This window comes from Rhinopithecus bieti, unplaced genomic scaffold, assembly GCF_001698545.2.
Source record: "Rhinopithecus bieti isolate Rb0 unplaced genomic scaffold, ASM169854v2 scaffold_13259, whole genome shotgun sequence".
NCBI classification, from domain to species: domain Eukaryota; kingdom Metazoa; phylum Chordata; class Mammalia; order Primates; family Cercopithecidae; genus Rhinopithecus; species Rhinopithecus bieti.
The window spans coordinates 216,385-226,117 of NW_016807544.1; the positions used below are offsets into that span (position 1 = coordinate 216,385).

The 9,733-nt window shown below is 38.1% G+C and overlaps 2 protein-coding genes across 2 annotated transcripts in view; one reads left to right on the forward strand and one right to left on the reverse strand.

The window, feature by feature from the left end:
• The window catches only part of LOC108536195 (disintegrin and metalloproteinase domain-containing protein 20), a 13,007-nt gene extending 8,043 nt beyond the window's left edge, over positions 1 to 4,964 (reverse strand). Inside the window, exon 1 of the mRNA XM_017882748.1 lies at positions 4,727 to 4,964. The gene's annotated coding sequence lies outside the window, so the exon portion shown is untranslated. The remainder of the gene's footprint in view (positions 1 to 4,726) is intronic.
• The window catches only part of LOC108536185 (disintegrin and metalloproteinase domain-containing protein 21-like), a 73,313-nt gene that overhangs the window by 52,562 nt on the left and 11,018 nt on the right, over positions 1 to 9,733 (forward strand).

The window sequence follows — 9,733 nt, forward strand, 5'->3', positions numbered from 1 at the left end:
TGGTGAAACCCCATCTCTACTAAAATACAAAATTTTATATCCTTATTCTATAAGCTTTTCTATTTTAAAATTATTTATTTTTTCTTACTTTTAAAATTTTTTGTTAAAAACTAAGACACAAACACAAACATTAGCCTAGGCCTTCACAGGGTCAAGATTATCAATAGTCACTGTCTTCTCTGTCTTCTCCCTCCATATCTTGTCCCATTGGAAGGGGCAATAACATACACGGAGCTGTCATATCCTATGATCACAATGCCTTCTTCTGGAATACCTCCTGAATGAACTGCCTGAGGCTGTTTTACAGTTAGTTAACTTTAAAAATATATATGTAGAAGTATACTCTAATATCATGATAAAAAGTATAGTATAGGAAATCATTTATCATCATTATCAACTTTATATACTATACATAATTGCATGTACTATACTTTTACATGATTGGTAACGCATAGGTTTACACCAGCATCACCACAAACACATGAGTAATGCATTACGATATGACATTAGATGGCTACAACGTCACTAGACAGTAGGAATTTTTCAGCTCCATTGTAAGATGAGACCACTGTCATATTTGCGATCCATCATTGCCCAAAACATTCTTACGTGGTTCATGACAGCAGATGGAAATTAAACAACACCAACCATTGGGTCAAAGAAGAAACTAAGAGGGAAATTAGCAAGTATCTTGACACAAAAATGAAAACACAGCATACCAAAACTTATAGGATGCAGCAAAGCAGTCCTAAAAGAGAAGTTTACAGAGATAAATACTGACATTTAAAAAAGAGAGAGAGAGAGAAAGATCTCAAATAAACAACCTGACTTTAAACCTTAAGGAACTAGAGGGAAAGAAGAACAAACTAGGCTCAAAGTCAACAGAGGAAAGACATAAACATTGGAGCAATAATAAACAAAATAGAGAATAAACAAGCAAAAAATCAATACAAATTGGTATTTAAAAAGATCAACAAAACTGACAAACCTTTAACTAGAGCAGCTAAGAGAAAATGAAAACAAAACAAAATCAGAAATGAAAAGGAGATATTATAACTAATGACTTGGAAATAAAAGGTCTAAAAGAAATTACTATGATACAAGGATAGTTTAACATTTAAAACCAATCATTGTGATATATCACATTCACAGGCAGAAGGATAAAAATTACATGATCATCTCAATAGATGCAGAAAAAGCATTTGACAAAATCCAACACACTTTTCTGAAAAAAATACGTGACATTCTAGGAATACAAGAAAATTGTCTCAACAATATACAGGCATGTATGGAAAGTACACAGCTAACATTGTACTCAATGATGAAAAACTGAAATCTTTTCCTCTAAGATCTGAAACAAGGCAAGAATATCCATTTTATTCACTTCTATTCAATACAGTATGGGAAGTCCTAGCCAGAGAAATTAGACAAGAAAAAGAAATTATAATGTCCATATCAGAAAGGAAGAAGTAAAATGATCTATGTTCACAGATGACTTGATCTGTAGAAGACTCTAAAAATTCTACAAAAAAAAACCCTGTTATAGCTAATAAATGAATTCAACAAAGTTGCAGGATACAAAATCAACCACAAAAGTCACCTGCATAATTATACACTAACAATAAATCATCTGAAAAATAAGAAAATAATTCTATTTACAATAGCATCAGAAAGAATAAAATACTTAGGAATAATCTTAACTTTAAAAAATTAAAGAAATGTACACTTGAAATCACAAAACCTTGTTGAAAAAAATTAAAGATAATAATAAATGGAAAGACATCTCATTCACAGATTAGAAGACTTAATATTGTTAAAATGTCCATACTATCCAAAGCAATCTACAAATTCAATAGAATCCCTAACAAAATCTCAATGGCATTATTAGCAGAAATAGAAAAACAATTCAAAATTTATATAGAAGCATAAATGGCCCCAAATAGCCAAAACAATCTTGAAAAAGAAGAATAAAGCTGGAAGCCTCATACCATCTGACTTCAAAATATATTATAAATATACAGTAATAAAAACAGCATGGTACTGGCATAAAAACAGACAGAGATAGAATATAAAGCCCAGAAGTAAATACAGACATGTATGAATAAATGACCTTTGATAAAGGTGCCAGAACTACACAATGGGGGAAATATAGTCTCTTCCATAAGCAGTACTGGAAAAACTGGATATCCACATGCAAAAGAAAACTGAACCCTTATACAACACAAAATCAATCAAAATGGAATAAAACATAAAATAAGACCTGAGACTATAAAACTTCTTAAAAAACACACACACAAGGAAATCTTCACAGCATTTGTTTTTGCAATGATTTCTTGGGTATGACACCAAAAGCACAGGCAATGAAAGCAAACATAAATGAGACTACCTCAAACTAAAAAGCTTCTTAACAGCAAAGGAGACAATCAACAGATTGGAAATAGATAGGCATGTAGTGGCATCATAATTATTTAAATTACCACCCAATATTACTTGTGATTAAGTTCCCTATTGATGCAAGTGTGTAGGGTGACCAAGTGACTGCTGTAATTATAAGTACATCAAGGACAGAGGGGTGAGATAGCTATACTTAAATGTATTGGCATTTTACACAACAAGGCCCAAGGCCCTAAATTCACAGTGGCCTACATGATGGAAGAAGTATTTGCCAAACATCTATGTGATACCTGATAAGGGATTACTGTCCAAAATATATAAGATATCCATAAAACTCAAAAGCAAGAAACTAAGTTTTTTCAAAATAAAAAGTTGGGCAAATGACCTGAATAGGCATTTATGCAAAAAAAAATATATGGCCAACACCATTTATGAATGATGTTATAACATGAAAAGATGCTCAACATCACTAATCATGAGAAAATACAAATCAAAACCACAAAGAGATCTCACCTCTAGCTTGGATGTTCTGTATGCTCCAAATTTCATGTTAAAATGTGACTTCTTATACCATCTCATGCCAGTTAGAATGGCAATTATTAAAAAGTCAGGAAATAACAGATGCTAGAGAGGATGTGGAGAAATAGGAATGCTTTTACACTGTTAGTGAGAGTGTAAATTAGTTCAACCATTGTGAAAGACAGAGTTGCAATTCCTCAAGGATCTAGAACCAGAAATACCATTTAACCCAGCAATCCCATTACTGAGTATATACTCAAACGATTATAAACCATTCTACCATAAAGACACATGCACACGTATGTTTACTGCAACACTATTTTCAATAGCAAAGACTTGGAACCAACCCAAATGCCCATCAACAATAGACTGGATAAAGAAAATGTGGCACATATATACCATGGAACACTATGCAGCCATAAAAAAGAATGAGTTCATGTGCTTTGCAGGGACATGGATGAAGCTGGAAGCCACTATTCTCAGCAAACTAACACAGGAACAGAAAACCAAACAATGCATGTTCTCAATCATAAGTGGGAGCTGAACAATGAAAACAAATGGACGCAGGGAGAAGAACATCACACCAGGGCTTGTTGGGGGACAGGGGGCAAGGGGAGGGAGAGCATTAGGAAAAATACCTAATGCATGTGGGTCTTCAAACCTAGATGATGGGTTGATAGGTGCAGTAAACCACCATGGCACATGTAAACCTATGTAACAAACCTGCTCATTCTGCACATGTATCTCAGAACTTAAAATTAAAAAAAAAAAAACAAAAAAAAAAACCCTCTTAGAAAAAATAACATTCGGGCTGGGCACAGTGGCTCATGCCTGTAATCCCAGAACTTTGGGAGGCCAAGGCGGGTGGATCACCTGAGGTCAGGAGTTCGAGACCAGTCTGGCCAAGATGGTGAAACCCCATCTCTGCTAAAAATAAAAAAATTAGCCGGGCATGGTGGTGGGCACCTGTAGTCCCAGCTTCTCAGGAGGCTGAGGCGGAAGAATCACTTGAGCCTGGGAGGCGGAGGTTGCAGTGAGCCAAGATCGGGCCACTGCACTCTAGTCTGGGTGAGAGAGTGAGACCCTGTCTCAAAACAATAAACAAACAAACCAAAACACTTAAATGTATTAATCTTATCCTAAATTCTTTTACATTTTATTTTATACTTATAGAAGCCTTCCTATGTATCACATAAAATTCTCATGCTTAAAAAAAATGTGACTTCCAATGTTGGAGGTAGGAAAGTAAAATGGTACAGCTGCTATGGAAAACAATATAGAGGTTCCTCAGAAAATTAAAAATAGAACTATCATATGATCCAGTAATCCCACTTCTAGGTATTTATCCAAATTATCGAAATCAGGCTCTTGAAGATATCTTTGTATTCCCATGTTCACTGCAGCATTATTTACAATAGCCAAAAGGTGGGAAAAAAATCTAAATGTTACCCAACAGATGCATGGCCCAGAGTGGTGGTATATAAGTACATATTATTCAGTCATTAAAAAGAAGGAAATCCTGTCATATGCTGCTATACCATGGATGAGCATTGAGAATTTTATACTAAGTGAAATAAGCCAGTCACAGGACAAATACAGAACGATTCCACTTATGAGGTATCTAAAGTAGTAAAACTCTTAGAAGAAAAAAATAGAATGTTAGTTGCCAGGTGCTGAGGGATTAGGAAAATGAGGAGTTCCTATTCAATGAATATATAATTTCAGTCATGCAAGATGAAAAAGTTCTAGAGATCTGCTGTACAATAATATGCATATAGTTAATAATAATGTAGCTCCTTCTAGCAAATCTTACCTCTGTGTCTTTCAGTGTTCCATCTTTTCAGTCCTCTAATAACTTTTAAAAATTTCCCTATATTAATTTTCCTTGGTGTGTTTTTCTTTTCTGGACAGGATATTGACAGAAACAAGACTTGATACTAATAGTGATATCAAAAAAAAAAAGATAAAATGGGAATCTGAGATTGATGTGGGCATGACCCTAGTCTTAAACACACTGCTGAACTCCCATCCAATGGAGAATAGCATGTAATGACATCACAATTAGTTACTACTCAATGTTGATTGCAGTGAACTGCCCTATTGACACAAGTGTGTAAGGGGATGAAGTGACTGTTGTGATCATTACTATGAGCACCTCAAAGACTGGGAGGTGAAATAGCTGTATTTAACTATACTGGTAAATTTACATGATGAGGCCAAAGGCTTGAAATTCGCAGTTCAAACAGAGCTTATAATGGTGGACCTAAAAGAATCTCTCCTTTGTTTTAGCCATACAACCAAGCTCACTGAAAACAAAATTTAATTGGAATGCTTGCAGAGTCACAATATAAGTTGAATACATAGATATGCCAAGGGAAAGGGAAGAAACTGATTGGGAAGGGGGAAAACCTTGAGATTTGAAATATGAATTCCGGTGAATTTGGATGACTTTGAATATCTAAACATTCCAAAGTATCCCTGAGTCTCCTTTAACAGAGAAAGAACCCACAGCTCTCCTGTCTGAGAAGTCTATGCACCTCAAGCTTGAGACCTTATAATGAGCTCAGCTGGGGAACTTATCCTGAAAAGGGCTGCCTAGACTCCTCAAGACATACTCCTACCACCCCTTATTGGCTCTAGAAGCAAACAAGAATCAGATCTCAACATGCTCAAGAGCAAAAAGTTCCAAATCAGAATTGGAAGGAAATAACTTCCACTCCAAAATATTTGCAACATTTTACTAATTCATATTAGCAAAAGAAAGCCAAAGAAACCATATTAATAACAGAAATGATGAAGCAGGAACAAAAATAAAGAGGATAGACTTTATAGAATGAAATTCAACAGGAATTTGTATTTAACTAAATAGCTTCAAAATATATAAAGGAAATTATAAGAGATATAAAAGGATAAATAGAAAACTTCAAAGTCTACTTGTTGGTATAACATGCTTCATTCAGTAACTGATAGAACAATTTAAAAAATAATTAGTAAGGAAATACAAACCTTAAGAAATGTTAATCAAATTAATCTAACGTACACATGTAAAAACACCCAACAATTGCAGCACAGTTATGAAGTTCAAATGTGCATGGGACATATACCGAAATACATAATATCCATGGGCATGATAGAAGTATCAGCACACCCTAAAAATAAGAATTGGGGCCAGGCATGGTGGCTCACACCTGTAATCATAGCACTTTGAGAGGCTGAGGCAGGCGGATCACCCGAGGTCAGGAGTTCGAGACCAGCCTGACCAACATGGTGAAACCTTGACTCTATTAAAAATACAAAAAATTAGCCAGGCATGGTGGTGGGCACCTGTAATCCCAGCTACTCAGGAGTCTGAGGCAGGAGAATTGCTTGAACCTGGGAGGCAGAGGTTGCAGTGAGCCTAGATCACACCATTGCATTCCAGCCTGGGCAACAGAGCAAAACTCTGTCTCGAAAAAAAAAAAAAAAAAAAAAAAAAAAAAAAAAAAAAAGAATTGCACAGTGTATGTCCCTTATGTCCCTTAATGACTATGGAATTTAAAAAGAAAATTATATAAATACAAAGAGCTATTGACAGAGCAGAAGCATCGCTGTCTTGTACAAGCATCACCATTTTAAGGTTCACCTTGATTAAAAAAACTGCCTAAATCCAAAGGGCATCAGCCTAATGGCTAAGATCGGCATGACCATAAACCACAAATCACATCTCCAACTAGAAACATTCCAACCATAAGATAAACCCCTCCCCAACCAGAGACATGCCAGCCCTGAGATAACCTCCCCTCCAGCCAGAGAGATGTCAGTTCCAAGATAACCTCCCCTCCAACAACAGACATTCCAACCCTGCCATAAATTTCTTCCTAACACAGAAACATTCCAAGCCTGTGATAAACTCTCTCACCCTAAAATCAATAAAATCTCTTAATCCATAGGAGCAAGCACTCCTGACCAAAATCGACCAGAAGCCCCTCTCAGGTTTATTCTCCAAAATAAACCTGTCTTTGACTGTGGAGTCACTTTTCATGTTTCTTTCCTCTTTCTTTACTTCTTACATTTGGTGCCCAAACCCAGGATGGGTGTTGGCGATACAGGCTGTCTTGCAACCCAAGAAGCAGTGGATAGCAGCTGCTCATCCCACTGGATCCTGAGAGTCTCTTGCCACCTACCTCATCTTGTCTCTCACTTCACTTTTCGAGCAATTTGCATGAGGAGGACAACTAACCTGAAGGGGACTGTGAGGGTTCAGGTTGGGGCTACTCTCCAGTGAGCCCTCAAAACCTTCAGGTCTCAGGAATCCACCTCTGACCACCCATAATGGGTATTTCGCTTTCTCCTCTCCTCCTCTCTCATCTTCCCTTCACTCTCTTCCTTGTATGGCTCCAGTCCAAGAGGCCCTTGCTGATTCGAACTGGAACATCCAATATCAGACACTAATTCAGCCAACTGGTAAGATCTGCCCTCCCCTGGCATTCTTACAGTACCTGGGGAAAGTCAGGTCTGCTGTCCCAGTCCTTGGAGGACCAGTGGGACTAAGCTAGAAGAAATCTTGAGTACGCCCAGTTTCTTCTTAGCTTGACGTCCTCTTTAGAAAGAGGATTCCAGGTTTCTGTCTTTTGTCTGGAGATAACTGGAACAAAAACAGACACCTTTGGCTTCTTCTTGCCAGTCCACATGTGTGCCAAACAAGCCCACATTCCTGCGTCCTCTCCTCTGGGCTGTCTCCTTCACAACCTCGCCAAACTTGATGTATGTGTTTAGTTTTGTATTGCAACACGGCCTGGACCCAATACAAATTAGATAATGACAGTTGATGGCCCAAAAATGGCACCTTTGACTTTCAAATTCTCAAGGACTTTGATAACTTTATAACCAGGAACAGTAAATGGCAAGAGGTTCTCTATATTCAGGCTTTCTTCTACCTTAGATCCCAACTCTCCCTGTGTCAAGCTTGTACTCCTCAGGAAATCCATTTTCTTAATGAAAACCCTCCCTGGGTCTCTCCTTCCTCCCAAACTTCTTCCTTCAAAACTCCTTCCTCCAAAACCCCTTCTGACTCTGCAGATGAACCCCCTCTGTATTCTCATCCGCCTGCATCATGGTGCTCCTCACCCATCTGAACTCTCTGCCCCGGTGTCCTGCCCTGACCCCAAGCCTTCAGCCCCAAATCCCACTTCTCCTTCTCCACCTGCTACCCATTCAAAAACCACCTGTACTATTCTCCCTTTCTAAGAAGTGGCTGGGATTGAAGGCACTGCTCGTGTTCATATGCCTTTTTCCATGTCTGATTTGTCACAGATCAAACAGCATCTGGGATCTTTCTCTGAAAATCCCCTTCATTATCACAGGGAATTCCTGACACATAACCCAATCCTTTAATTTAACTTGGCATGATATTTATATAATTCTAACCTCCACTCTCACTCTGATGAAAAAGAGCACTCAGCTTAATTAATATCTAAGCTAAGTATACTCAAAAGGCCTTTATGTTTTTCTCTTCATAAATCTTGTTTTCTTGGAAAAGGTATTTTCCCAGTTAACTGAAATACTTTTTTCCACTTTGTCTTCCCACTCTTGGTGAATGTATGAAGAACACTAAAATGACTTCTGGTGCCCTGGAACTCATTGGGAAAACAGAAAAGGCACCAAAATCCTGTTGTAGGAAAATCTGTTTTCCTTACAGAACCCCTGGAATTAGAGGTGAATAAGTACCTCTCAAAATCATCTTTGTCTTCCAGCTATACTTGTTTATTAGGCCCTGGAAGCTCTGTCACCAGATTGGAGTGCAGTGGCACGATCTCGGCTCACTGCAACCTCCGCCTCCTGGGTTCAAGTGATTCTCCTGCCTCAGCCTGCCTGCCAAGTAACTGGGACTATAGGTACATGCCACCATGCCCAACTAATTTTTGTGTTTTTAGTAGAGACGGGGTTTCGTCATGTTGGCCAGGATGGTCTCGATCTCTTGACCTCGTGATCCACCCACCTCAGCCTCCCAAAGTGCTGGGATTACAGGTGTGTGCCATCACGCCTAGGCAAAATATAATCTCATATGGTAAATTCCTGTCCTAAAGTAAATTAACTGGTTGTTTAAAGAAAGGAATGTTTACAACAAGTCAGAAAGTCAAGGCATGTGTGAGATTAGTCTGTGAAGGTCATGAAAAATTTTATAAAAGGGAATTTATGCAAGAAATGTACAATTTAAAAGTGATTAGGCCTCCTGAATGCTTTATAAAATGCCACTAATACTCTTAGCTGTACACTTCCATGGTTTGCAGCTAGGTAAGACCTAGGACACATTTTTACCTAGATTAAAAGGTTAAAGAATTGTTTTAAGTTGAATAAAATAAAAATGAAGGGTTAAGCAAGTTTTGAAAGGTTAATTGTGAAGAAAATTCTGTAAATTGAGCATTAAAAGCACAATGGGTTTTCTTAAAACACTAACCTGCTCTTTTACAAAAATTATAAAGGGCTAAAAAAAGGTCTATAAAAATCTTACCTTATGGTCAAACATTAAAATGAGGTACATGTGTCTACAAGGTTTTATTAAAAATTGAGTTTAGGCCGGGCGCGGTGGCTCAAGCCTGTAATCCCAGCACTTTGGGAGGCCGAGACGGGCGGATCCCGAGGTCAGGAGATCGAGACCATCCTGGCTAACACGGTGAAACCCCGTCTCCACTAAAAAATACAAAAAACTAGCCGGGCGACGTGGCGGCCGCCTGTAGTCCCAGCTACTCGGGAGGCTGAGGCAGGAGAATCGCCTAAACCCAGGAGGCAGAGCTTGCAGTGAGCTGAGATCCGGCCACTGCACTCCAGCCTGGGTGGCAGA